The sequence below is a fragment of the Cynocephalus volans genome, chromosome 3, assembly GCF_027409185.1.
Source record: "Cynocephalus volans isolate mCynVol1 chromosome 3, mCynVol1.pri, whole genome shotgun sequence".
In the NCBI taxonomy this organism is placed as follows: domain Eukaryota; kingdom Metazoa; phylum Chordata; class Mammalia; order Dermoptera; family Cynocephalidae; genus Cynocephalus; species Cynocephalus volans.
Genome location: NC_084462.1, coordinates 179,542,040 through 179,554,765, shown reverse-complemented (window position 1 = coordinate 179,554,765; position 12,726 = coordinate 179,542,040).

Genomic DNA, 12,726 nt, shown 5'->3' with positions numbered 1-12,726 from the left:
GTGCTTGACGTGGGCCCCGGCTGTGTTGGGAGGGTGCTCCAGGAGGAGGGCACAGCCTGGACAGAGGCCAGTAGACGATGTTAAATAAAAATTGTCCCAGGCCATTGTTATGGACAAAGCTCCTGCACCAGACCCCAACAGAGCAGAATGAAAACCAAAATGGAGTCACCTCTGCTAAGTTCCACATCACTTAGGCTATGGTCTGACTTTCCAAAAAGTCAGATAATAGCCTTTCCCCAACAGGCCAGTTTAAATCTTCAACAGGTGTGGTAATGCTGTTCCTTCTGCTTTAATCCTTACACAAAAGAGATAGTCTGAAGTAACCTGATGGCGTCTAATCAGCTTGTTTCCTATTATTATGTCTTCCTGTCCCCACCTTACTTTGAATTAACCAATCTGCTTTTTCTTCTGTTTCTTTCCTCAGCCTTTTGTCCATAAAGACTTTGTTATTCATGATAGACTTTGGAGCATCTTTCTGACTGTGGGATGGTGTTTACTGGTCAATCGTCATATTTGGCTCCCGATAAACTTTACAAAATTATTTCTGCCTCTCCAGCCTTAATTTTGGTTGACGACTAGATAGATGGGAGTAGATGAGGGAAGCTGCCTGGCGCCTTGAAGCTGGGGGAAGAGGGAAAACAGTCCAGACAGCTGGGCTGGGGGAGCGGGAAGGGCCTGGGACACCAGGCTGAGGGGCCAGGGAGCCACGGAGGCCTTTGGAGCTTGGTGCTGTATGGAGGGTGGCAGGGGAGGGGTGGTGGGTGCCACTCACACCAGGGCTCCCTGCACTGGTGGCCACTGGTCATAACCACACTCACCCACCCACCCATTGGGTACAAACGTTTTGTCTCACTGGATTCACCCAATGTCCTGTGAAGAAGGCAAAATATCTATTCATTCGTTTACAAAACATGATCCTTGGTTAGCTCTGAGCTGCAATGACAGAGACCTTTTTTTTGTATTATATATTTCTGAACTGCTGGACTTTTTTGTTTTTAATATAATGAGCATGTATTACTACCTCTGTAATCAGAAAAGACAATAAAGAGTTTTTAAAAACCATGATACAGGGGCAGGCCAGTTAGCTCAGCTGGTTAAAGCTCTGTGTTAATAACACCAAAGTCAAGGTTTCGGATCCCCTTATTGGCCAGCTGCCAAAAAAAAAAAAAAATCATAATACAGGACTGGGATAGTTGAATAATCTTTCCCTGACTTGGTGGTATTTTCAAATGTCCAAACATTACAATACACACCCCTTCCACTTACACAATCCCTTTTATGGGAACCTACAGCAGGAGTTTCCCTGAGGTCTCAGTATCTGCTGATTCTCAACCTATGGGTCCCAATCTTGCCCTTTCATCCTGTTTCTCTTTTTGTACTGGCCACCAGGAAGCTCGATGTCAAATGTCAAGTTCCTGTCCCTCCCATCTTTGGCATTTGTGCAGGACATTCTAATCTGCATTTTTGGGTACTAACTTTACTCCTGACTTGGACTTCTCCATTACTTACTTTTTTTTTTTTTTTTTTTTAAAGATGACCAGTAAGGGGATCTTAACCCTTGTCTTGGTGTTGTCAGCACCACGCTCAGCCAGTGAGCAAACTGGTCATCCCTATACAGGATCCGAACCCGTGGCCTTGGTGTTATCAGCACCACCCTCTCCCAAGTGAGCCACAGGCCGGCCCTCTGCTACTTACTTTCTCCTTTTCTTTTCTTTTTGGTAGCTGGCAGTGTGGCATAAACTGCCTCAGATTCTTTTTGGAGTGAGACAGGATGCACAAATAAATTTTTTTCCCTTTCAAAGTCATAGGAAAGCAACTGAAAAAAAAAAAAAAAACTAACAAAGAGAAAAGCATATCGGATTGGAGAGATTTTGTTTCTTTTCTTTTTTATGCTCTTCTCAAAGGCAGCCTCAGCCTGTGTGCACTTGTGCCTTGTGTGAACTTCTCTGAGCCTCTTTTCTCTCCACTGTGACACAGGGGACAGTGGCCACAACCTGGCAGGACCAAGGATGAAGGCCAGTGAGTGTCAGGTGCCTCACCCCATGCCTTGCTTGTTTCCCCTATCTGGGCCATGCACTGGAAATGAGGCATTTCTTCTGGTGCTATGGTTTGAATGTGTCCCTAGAGTTCATGCATTTGAAACTTAATCTCCAATGCAACAGCATTGAGGGGTGGGACCTTTAAGAGGTGATTGGGTCGTAAATGATTAATGTGTGGATTAATCCCTCATGCATTGATTAATGCTTTTATCTCTATCTTGGGAGTGGGCTCCTGATAAAAGGATGTTTGTCCTCGCTTCTCTTTCTTTCTTTCTTCTTTTTTTTTTTTTGTGCTGGCCACAGTGACCAAACCCTGTGTTATCAACACCACACTGTAACCAACTGAGCTAACCAGCTGGCCCCTATTTCTCTTCCTGTCTCTCACGTTTGCTTCCACCTTCTGCCCTTTGCCATGTTATGACGCAGCACAAAGCCATCACCAGACGTTGGTGCCATGCTCTTGGACTTCTCAGCCTCCAGAGGTGTGAGCCAAATCAACATCTTTTCTTTATACATTGCCCAGTCTATGGTACTCTGTTATAGCAGCTGGTCACCAGAACTTTCTCTGTGTCCATTCATACATTTATCTTTTCATTTGTTCATTCATTCCTTCACCCAGGAAACAATTATGAGCTCCTACTGTGTGCCCTGCACCAGGACTGGGGAGCTATCAGGGATGGAGGCCAGTCCACTCCGCTTTCCAGAAGCTCACACCAGGTCAGGGGCTTCTCACACGAGGTGACTGTGGATCAGGCTGGTGCAGGATTACAAGCAGCCCAGGGGCAGCAGAGAGTCACTGAAATTTACCTTCCCCTGCTTGACAGGCAAGTGTTACTAGGGCTCACAGCTGGCCTGGAAGCTGGACCTGGAAGCCCCCACCAGGGCTATCATCAGAGCAGAGACCAAGTAGAATGGTGGAAGGCCTGGCATGATCCTAAATACCAGGCTGAAAGTAGTATCAAACTGTTATCAAGCACAGGTTTGGCAAAAATAAACCACTCAAAAGTCAAATGTTTGTGAAAATGGAAGTCAGCTTTATTCAGGAATATCGGTGACCTGAGGAGGGATGTTAGGCTAATCCATCTCCCCAGTAAACCTGAAGGAGAAAGGCCAAACTAAAGCCATCTCAAAGACTCAGGCTTATTGAGGGGTTTTTAAAGAGGAGATTGAAGGAATGGAATGTGGGAAGTGAAAAGCAGGAAGGAGGGGCACGTGCAAGGAGCCAGGTGCAAATTCTCGCCAAGGCTCCATCTGGTTTCTACTCCCGTCCTTGCTGTTATCTCAGGGTCTGGATAGTACGAGCAAGTCTGCAAGTCTGCAGCTTCAGGCTGGCTGGAAAGCAGCCTTACATTCCTGTAAATAATGTCATCTTGCTCCATCACCAAGGTTCAAAATATCCATGAGAAAAGAGTGAACTCAGAGAAATGCATGCCAGGAAAAAAATTATGTCTTTTAAAAATTTGCCTACAGCCCTTGCTTACAGTAATGGCTTCCCTGGGGGCAGTTACAAAGCAGGAGAGTGTGGAGTCTCCCCAGGACCCATCTCCCACCCTTTGATTCTAGGCCTAAAACTAGACTCAACTCTCAGAAGGCCCCTAAGGGTGAGGTACAAAGCATGACCCATGAGGAAGTGCGCCACACTCCAAAAGAGCTACTTAAGTTTTCTAACTCATACGTGCAGAAATCCAGGGAACAGGTGTGGGAATGGATATTAAGGGTGGGATGATGGTGGAAGGAACATGAAGTTGGATGAGGCCGAATGTGTCGACATGCACCCACTTGGCGGAAATGCTGCATATAATGTTGTGGCTCGGGAAGTTAGGAAAGGTGCTAGCAGTTTGCTTGGTTGCTTGGCTGAAACATGGATCAAAAGACAGCCACTGTGAGTGAGTTAGAGATGCCCCATGTCCCACGGTTAACTGTAGAGGAAGGGATCAAAGACTTAGGGAGATGGGACACTAGAGTGGATTTGTCACGTGAAACCTACTCACCCTCACTGGGAGGCTCCAGAAGACATGCCCTTGACCGATGCCTTGAGAAACAGATGTGTGAGGGCAGCCGCAGCCTCCCTGAAGAGCCCTGTTACTGCTCTTCTCTGTAGACCAGACCGTACCATGGGAACCATGGCCACTCAGTCGGAACACTTAAATGCGATGGGGCTAACTGGATCCCAGGGTGGCAGGGGCCAAGTGACAGCACTCAGCTCTCAAAGACAAGGTGGGTGTAGTTACTGTAATGGACAGCAGAAGCAAAGCAACAATCGGAATAGTCTGACTTGTGTTGACCCGTGACATAGGCTAATTAATTGGAGTGTTCCTAGGAGTCACATAGATAGGAAGCCTACTAAATTCTTGATCTGTATAAGCAGAAAACTCTCAGGTCAAGTGAGCAAATGTCTAACTCAAATAATAAAAAGAGAGAATCACAACCCCCTAAATCAATTCCCAGAGTTGAGCCAGTTTACAGACCCAGAACCCCTTGAATAAAGTGGAGGCCATATCCCCTCCAGGAAGGACCCTGCTACACTGCGAAAAATGTGTTCTCCCATCCTTCCCTGAAGGCCCCTCCTACAACCAAGAGAGAGGTACCATGCCCAGTGGGCCTATTTGGGTTTTGGAGGAACACATTTCCTCATCTGGGTGTGTAACTCCATTTGGACCATCTACTGAGTAACTGAAAAGCTGCTAGCTTTGAGTGGGGCCCAGAACAGGAGAAGGTAAGCTGCTCTGCCCCTCAGGCCATATGATCCAGCAGACCCAATGGTGCTTGAGGTGTCAGTCGCAGATAAAAATGCTGTTTAGAGCTTCTGGAAGGCCCCTATAGGTGAATCACAGTGGAGACCCTTAGGATTTTGGAGCAAGGCCTTGCCATCATCTGCAGATAACTACTCTCCTTTTGAGAAACAGCTCTTGACCTGCTACTGGCCCTTAGAAGAAACTGAACGCTTGACCTTGGGCCACCAAGTTACCCTGATACATGAGCTGCCCATCATGAACTGGTGTTATCTGATTCCACCAAGCCATAAAGTTGGGCGTCCATCAGCACTCCATCAAATGCAATGTTGTATACGTGATCGGCCCAGGCAGGCCCTGAAGGCACAAGTAAATTAAATGAAGAAATGGCCCAAATGTCCGTGGTCCTCACTTCTGCTACACAGCCTTCTCTCTCCCAGCCTGCACCTGTGGCCTCACGGGGAGTTACAGGTGCTTGGTTGATGGAGGAAGAGAAGACTTGGGCCTGGTCTACGGATGGTTCTGCACGATATACAGGCACCACCTGAAGGTGGATGGCTGCGGCCCTGCAGCCCCTCTCTGGGACATCCCTGAAGGACCGTGATGAGGGGACATCTTCTCAATGGGCAGTGCACTTGGTTGTGCACTTTGCTTGGAAAGAGAAGTGGCCAGATGTGCAGCTATATGCCAATTCATGGGCTTAGCCAGTGTTTTGGCTGGATGGTCAGAGAGTTGAAAGAAACATGATTGGAAAATTGGTGACAAGAAATGTAAGGAAGAGGTATGTGGATAGAATTCTCTGAGTGGGTAAAAGATATGAAGGTATCTGTCCCATATGAATGCCTTCTACAGGGTCACCCCAGCAGAGGAGGACTTAAATAGTCAGGGATAAGATGACCTGTTCTGTGGATATACTAGTCAGCCTCTTTCCCCAAACACCCCTGTCATTGCCTGGGCTCATGAGCAAAGTGGCCATGGTGGCAGGGATGGAGGTTATGCATGGGCTCAGCAACATGGACTTCCACTTACCAAGGCTGCCCTGCTTACAGATACCACTGAGTGCCCAATCTGCCAGCAGCAGAGACCAACACCGAGCCCCCAAATATGGCACCATTCCCCAGGCAGGTTGATTACATTAGACCACTTCCATCATGTCCTAACTGGAATAGACACTGTGGGTATGGATTTGCCATCCCTGCACACAGTGCTTCTGCCAAAACTACCATCCATGGACTCAAAGAATGCCTCGTTCATCATCATGGTATTCCTCACAACATTGCTTCTTCCTTTCCTTTTTTTTCTTTGGTGCTGGTCAACATGGGGATCTGAACCCTTGACCTCGGTGTTATAACACTGCGCTCTAACCAACTGGACTAACTGGCCAGCCCCAGCATTGCTTCTGAACAAGGAACCCACCTCACGGCCAAAGAAGCATGACAGTGGGCTTGTCCTCATGGAATTCACTGGTCTCACCATGTGCCCCACCATCCTGAAGCAGCTGGCTTGATAGAAGGTGAAATGGGCTTTTGAAATCGCAGTTTCAGCATCAGCTAGGTGACAATAGTTTGCAGGGTTGGGGCAAGGTTCTCCAGATGGCTGCATGTGCTCTGACTCTGCGTCTGATATATGGTGCTATTTCTCCCATAGCCAGGACTCACAGGTCCAGGAATCAAGGGTGGAAACGCAAGTGGCACCACTCATCACTACCCCTGGTGACCCACTAGCAAATTTTTTTTTTTTTAAAGATGACCGGTAAGGGGATCTGAACCCTTGACTTGGTGTTGTCAGCACCACGCTCACCCAGTGAGCAACCGGCCATCCCTATATAGGGATCCGAACCTTCAGCCTTGGTGTTATCAGCACCACACTCTCCCAAGTGAGCCACGGGCTGGCCCTTCACTAGCAAAATTTTTGCCTCCTATTCCTGTCACTTTATGCTCTGGAGCAAAGTGGCCATGGTCTGTGAAAGGACGAGTCAACACCAGTTGACAATCCACTGGAGAGAGCTCGTTTATTAGGCAGCACACACACACATATAGGGCTTTTAGGGAAGGCTGATTGGCTTAAAATACAATCCCTACTTAGCATACCGCATGGGGCTTGGGGTGGGTGTGGCCGAGAAGGATCAGGGTGTGATCCCTTGGGGCATCTGGGTTCTTACATTCCTCAGTGTGATCCCTTGGGGCATTTGGGTTCTTACATTCCTCCCTTTTTCTTGTTTTAGGAAAGGGGACATTGAAGTCATCGAGCTACTTCCTGCTGAACTGGGGCGTTGTGTGGGGGGGGCAAAGGGAGGAAGGTACATAAATACCCATTATGAAACCCCAAAGGAGGGTGGAGAAACAAGTGATTTCAAAAGGGGAAAAGTCCATAAACGTTCCTTGAAGCCACAAGTCGCACATGCACCGGTTCCATTGTTCGAAGTTGGAGACGGGAGGGAGCAGCCAGGCGTCGGTGGCGGTGGCGAGGGCGTGTAGGATGCGTTTCCTCTGTAAGGTGGTGTCTCTTCAGCACTGGCTGAGGCGCTCACGAGATGAGGCGGGGGGTTCATCGGTACCTAGAAGCTGGTAGTCTCTAAGCAAAAGCTGGTTAAAGGCCTGATTAGAGATTTTTCCCACTTGGGTTTGAAGAAACCTAATGATGCAGGGCAAGAAAAGGCAGGTTATGAGGATAATGATTAGAGGTCCCAAAATGGGCCAAATCCAAGTTAGGATAGGGTTTAAGATAAAAGAAGAAAAGGGGTTAGAACTGGATGTGGTTCGTAGGCTGGAAGCTAAGTCGGTGAGTTTGATGATGTTTGTTTCTACCAGACCGGATTCATTGATATAATAACAGCATTCTTCCCTAAGGAAGATGCAAGTACCTCCTTTTTCTGCAGTGAGGAGGTCTAGTGCTCTGCGGTTTTGGAGGGTGACCTGAGCTAAAGAGGTGATCTGTCTCTGTAGAGAGGAAAGAGATTCGGCAGTGGAGGTCAGAGCCCCTTCAAGTTTAGCATTTATGTCTTTGACCGCCCATCCTAAGGCTCCTCCCGACAGGCCGGCTCCGACCAGTGATGTTGTTAGGGAAATACCAACCATGATTGGGAGGAAGGTGGCCCTTTTTTGTCTTGAGGGGGGATGAAGAAGATGGAACAGTTCTGAATTGGAGTACAGAGTGAGTTGAGGGACAATGGTGACGAGAAGGCATGTGACAGTAAGATTGGACAGGATGGAGGCAGAGAGGGTTCCATTGCACCAGAAGAAAGTGCCTGGTGGGGCGAAGGTGTGGTTATAAATGGTTGAGGAAGGGAAGCGTTTAAGGGGACGGCCACCAGGAGCGGTCGCATGAGAGATCTGTTGCCAGGTGTAAATGGGTGACCCTGGGGAGCTAGCAGAGGGGCCTGAAAGCTCCCTGGGTGAAATGAAAAGAGCAGGAGAAGGCCAAGGATGACAGGACATGGGCCTTCACACTTAGGGGTTAGGGGGGTTTTAGGTTCCGGGGAAGTGTAGAATACTAATTGGCCTGGGCTGAGTGAAAGGTTATTTTTGGAAAGTGACGGCGAAGGTGGGAGAGCAAGGGTAAGGCCATGGCAGGTGGTATGGGTCCTTCAGTTGCTGTGATCCCCGGGGGTAGGAGGGGCCTACCATACATGACTTCAAAAGGGGAAAGATTGGAGGGCTTTTTTGGGAGAGCTCTGGTCTTGAGTAGAGCGAGAGGTAGAAGACGGACCCAATCAAGGTGTAATTCCAGAGACAATTTAGTTAGTATGGTTCTCTCTACCTTTCCGGATGCCTGAGGTCAGTAAGGGCAATGTAGGTGCCAGGGGAGAGAGAGTGACTGGGAGAGTTTTTGTATTATCTGGGCGGTAAATTCAGGTCCATTGTCAGATTGAATGGAAGTGGGCATCCCAAATCGTGGGATGATTTGGGAAAGGAGAGTCTGGGCTACGGTGGAGGCCTTTTTATTGGATGTTGGGAATGCCTCTACCCATCCTGAAAAGGTATCAACAAACACCAAGAGGTATTTGAGGTGCCGGATGGAAGGCATGTGTGTAAAATTGACTTGCCAGTCGGCCGCAGGTGTGAGACTTCTGGCCTGGTGGGAGGGGTATGGCCCAGGTTTGAGAGGGGTGTTAGGATTGGTACGCTGGCAGATTGGGTGTGAGGAGGAAATTTTTGTAAGAGGGCTTTGTCAGATGGGGTGACTGAGAAGAAGGCTTGTAAAAACTGGGATAAAGCTTGGGGGCTAGAGTGAAACAGGTCATGGAGCAAGCGAAAGAGAGGGGACTTATCATCATTAGGCGGTTGAGGCTGAGAGGGTGTCTGTGAACCCTGGGGGCCGTAAGGAAGAATGGGAAGTTGGTTTTGTGTCTGTGGGTGCATTGCCGCAGTGCGTGCGGCGAGGTCAGCCTTACAATTCCCGCGAGTGATTGGGGAATCGTCCCTCTGGTGGGCTCTGCAATGAATGACTCCTAATTCACAAGGTAAATGGGATGCCTCAATTAATGTGGAGATTAAAGCTGAGTTGGTGATTGTGTTACCCTTGGTGTTAAGCAGACCGCGTTCTTTCCATATGGCGGCATGAGAGAGAAGTATATGAAAGACATATTTGGAGTCCGTGTATAAGTTAAGAGTTCTTCCTTCAGCTAGAACGCAGTCTCGCGTGGTGGAGATAAGTTCAGCCTGCTGGTTGGTAGTACCCTTGGGTAAAGGTTGGGCCTCTATAACCGAATCAAGGGAGACTATGGTATACCCTGCGTAATGAGTGTTTCCTTCCTTGAATGAGGACCCATCCGTGAACCATGTGAGATCAGCGTGAGCTAGGGGTCCCTCAGTGATGGAAGAGCGGTAAGGTATAAAATTTTGAAGGCTTTCTACGCAGCTGTGCAAAGGGGTGTTGGGGGAATCTGGTATAGGCAGTAGGGTGGCCGGATTTAGGGGTGGGCAGGTAGTGAAGGATAGGGCTGGATTTTCCAGAAACGAGGATAGGAGGGTTAGGATTCTGAAAGGTGGGAGGGATTGGAGAGCCTTATAGGTAAGGAGATCTTTGAGGTGATGTGGTGAGAGAATGGTGAGAGATGCCCCAAATGTTAATTTGAATGCCTCCTTATGCAGTAACTGCCCCGCTGCTAGGGCTCTTAGACAGGGTGCCCAGCCTCATACAGTGGGGTCCAACTGTTTAGATAGGTATGCTACGGGGGCAAAGGAGGGGCCATAATTCTGTCCTAGGACGCCTAGAGCTTGTCCCGTATTTTCATGAACATAGAGGAAAAAGGGTTTAGTTAGATCAGGAAGATGAAGTGCAGGGGCTGTTAGAAGGGCCTGCCGAAGCTTGAGAAAAGGGCGCTGAGGTGAGGAGGTTAAAGGTTCTTCAGGAGGACCCTTACTCATATTATAGAGAGGTCGGGCTAGCAAAGAGAAATTGGGGATGCATGCTCTGAAATATCCGGCTAGACCCAGGAAAGACAGGATCTCTGTTTTGGTTTTGGGGATGGGCAGGTCAGTAAAAAGCTGTTTCCTGTCCAGGGTGATTTCCTTCTTTCCCGGGGAGAGGAGAAAACTAAGGTAGGTTACAGATGGCAAGGAGATTTGGGCCTTGGCGGGGGACACTCGATATCCCCTACCCGCTAGGAAGTTAAGCAAATGGGCAGTGTCAGCTTGGGATTGTTCCCATGAAGGACTGCATAGAAGGAGATCGTCCTGTGCTAGGGTCTGCCCGAAAATATGAGGGCTATCCCGAAATCCCTCTGGCAGGACCATCCAAGTGAGTTGTTTGGAGTGAAGGGAGTGGGGGTCAGTCCATGTGAAGGCAAAAATGTCCTGAGTGCCGGTTTCCAGGGGTATGGAAAAGAAGGCATCCTTTAAGTCCAAAACCGAGAAATGAGTAGAGGTCGCTGGGACCTTGGAAAGAAGACTGTATGGATTTGATACAAGGGGGTGAATGGGAATGACAGTGGCGTTAACAAGGCGGAGATCTTGGACGAGACAAAAGGCGCCATTAGGTTTTTTTACCGTGAGTATGGGAGTATTGAAAAGGGAGTGAGTGGGACGGAGATACCCCTTTTTTAATAGGTCCTGAATGATGGGGCTTAACCCGAGGAGGGCTGTTGTGGTTAATGAATACTGAGCCTGACAAATATATTTGGAAGGGTCTTTTAGTTTTATGTGTACAGGGGAACACTGGGCCAGAGCAGGGCTGGCAGTGTCCCAAACTGTGGGGTTAACAGGGTGCATTAAGATGGGTAAGGACTTCTTTGGAGGGGTGGGATTAGTAGGATCTTGGGCTTGAACTAGCGCTAGGAGGAAGGAAACGGGGGAAGAGCAAGAGGACAGGGGCAAAGTAATGGAGACTTGAAGCCGTGATAGAATGTCACGACCCGACAAGGGGACGGGGCATTGTGGCATGACTAGAAAGGAATGGGAGGAAACGGATTGAGTGCCTTGAAGGCAGCAGGTTAAAAGAGGGGTTTTTTTGGGAAAGATTTGTTTACCTCCTACCCCGACTATAGGAGAGCTGCTGGAGGTGGTGGGGCCTTTATATTCCCTTAAGACCGAAAAGGTGGCTCCAGTCTCCAGGAGGAAAGATATTGGGTGGCCGTCCACAACCATGGATACCCTGGGCTCCTGCTTCATTATAGAGGTGGTCGGGAAGGGCCCAAGGCTCCGTCAGTCCTCCTCAGCGAGGCCCACCATAGGTGGTGTCCACGGTTCGGGGGACTGTGGGGCAGTTGGTCCCTCACCCCTTCGGGCGAGGGGGCAATCAGATCCCCAATGTCCCTTCTTTTTGCATTTTGGACAAGGAGTGGTGGGTGGCCTGGGGGTGGGGCAAGCCTTTGCCCAATGCCCTTCCCTCCCACATTTAAAGCAGGCTCCAGGTGGAGGCTTAGAGGTGGAGGCTGTGGGAGGGCGCCCAGGGGGTTTGATAAGCCGGGCCAACATCTGGAAGTTGGCGTGGTCGGCCTTTTGTTTTCGACATTCCTTTTCCTCCTCCCGATTATGAAAAACCTTGAAGGCCACTGACAGGATTACGGTCTGAGGGGTTGCAGGACCCTGCTCTAATTTTTTAAGTTTAGTTTTAATGTCGGGGTAGGATTGGGCCAGGAAATAGGTCATAAGGACATGCCGGCCGTCTTCTGAGTTGGGGTCTAAGTTAGTGTATTGTTGAAAGGCCTGAGTTAATCTATTGAGGAACTCGGAGGGAGTTTCCTCCTTTTTTGGGACAATTTCTTGAATTTTTTTGGAAATTGACGACCTTGCGAGCCGATTTTTTGAGGCCAATTATTAAGCAAGAGGCAAAACGGTCTCGAGCCTGGATTCCCTGGGCTGTGTTATAATCCCCATTAGGTTCCTATTCTGGGACTGCTTGGGGGCCTGGCGGGTGATCCGGATTGGTACGATGGGTGTCAGTGGCATGGGTTTGGGCTGTATCCCAGACCCTGCAGTGTTCCTCGGGGAGGAGGGTATTGGCTAGGAGCATGAAGATGTCATGATGTGTGAGGCTGTAGGCCTGCAGGATGCATTGGAATTCTTTAATGTAGGTGGTAGGGTCGGTAGAGAAAGAGCCTAGTCTTTTTTCTAATTCTGTAAGGTCAGCTAGGGAAAAGGGAACATGGACCCTAACTACTCCTTCAGCCCCAGCTACCTCACGTAGTGGGGCGATTGTTAAAGGGGCGGGGGGAGGTCCTCGGGAACGGGTGAAAGGGGGGCTTAGTGGGTCAGGAGTAGGGGAGGGTAAAGATGGAGGAGGGGATGGTGCAGGAGGTGCAGAAGGTGACGCGGATGACAGGGGAGGAGGAGCGGGCACCGGAGGCACTGGGGGAGGAGGAGGTCAGTAGGGTGGGGGTTCATCAGCAGGGTCGAAGGTGGAAGAATCGAGGGGTGACTGTGAAGAGGGTTTACAGGCCAAAAGGACTTGAGAGGGAGCACAGGAGGAGAAGAGGGCAGGGTTCTGAGTCAAGAGGCAAAAAGCCTCGTTGT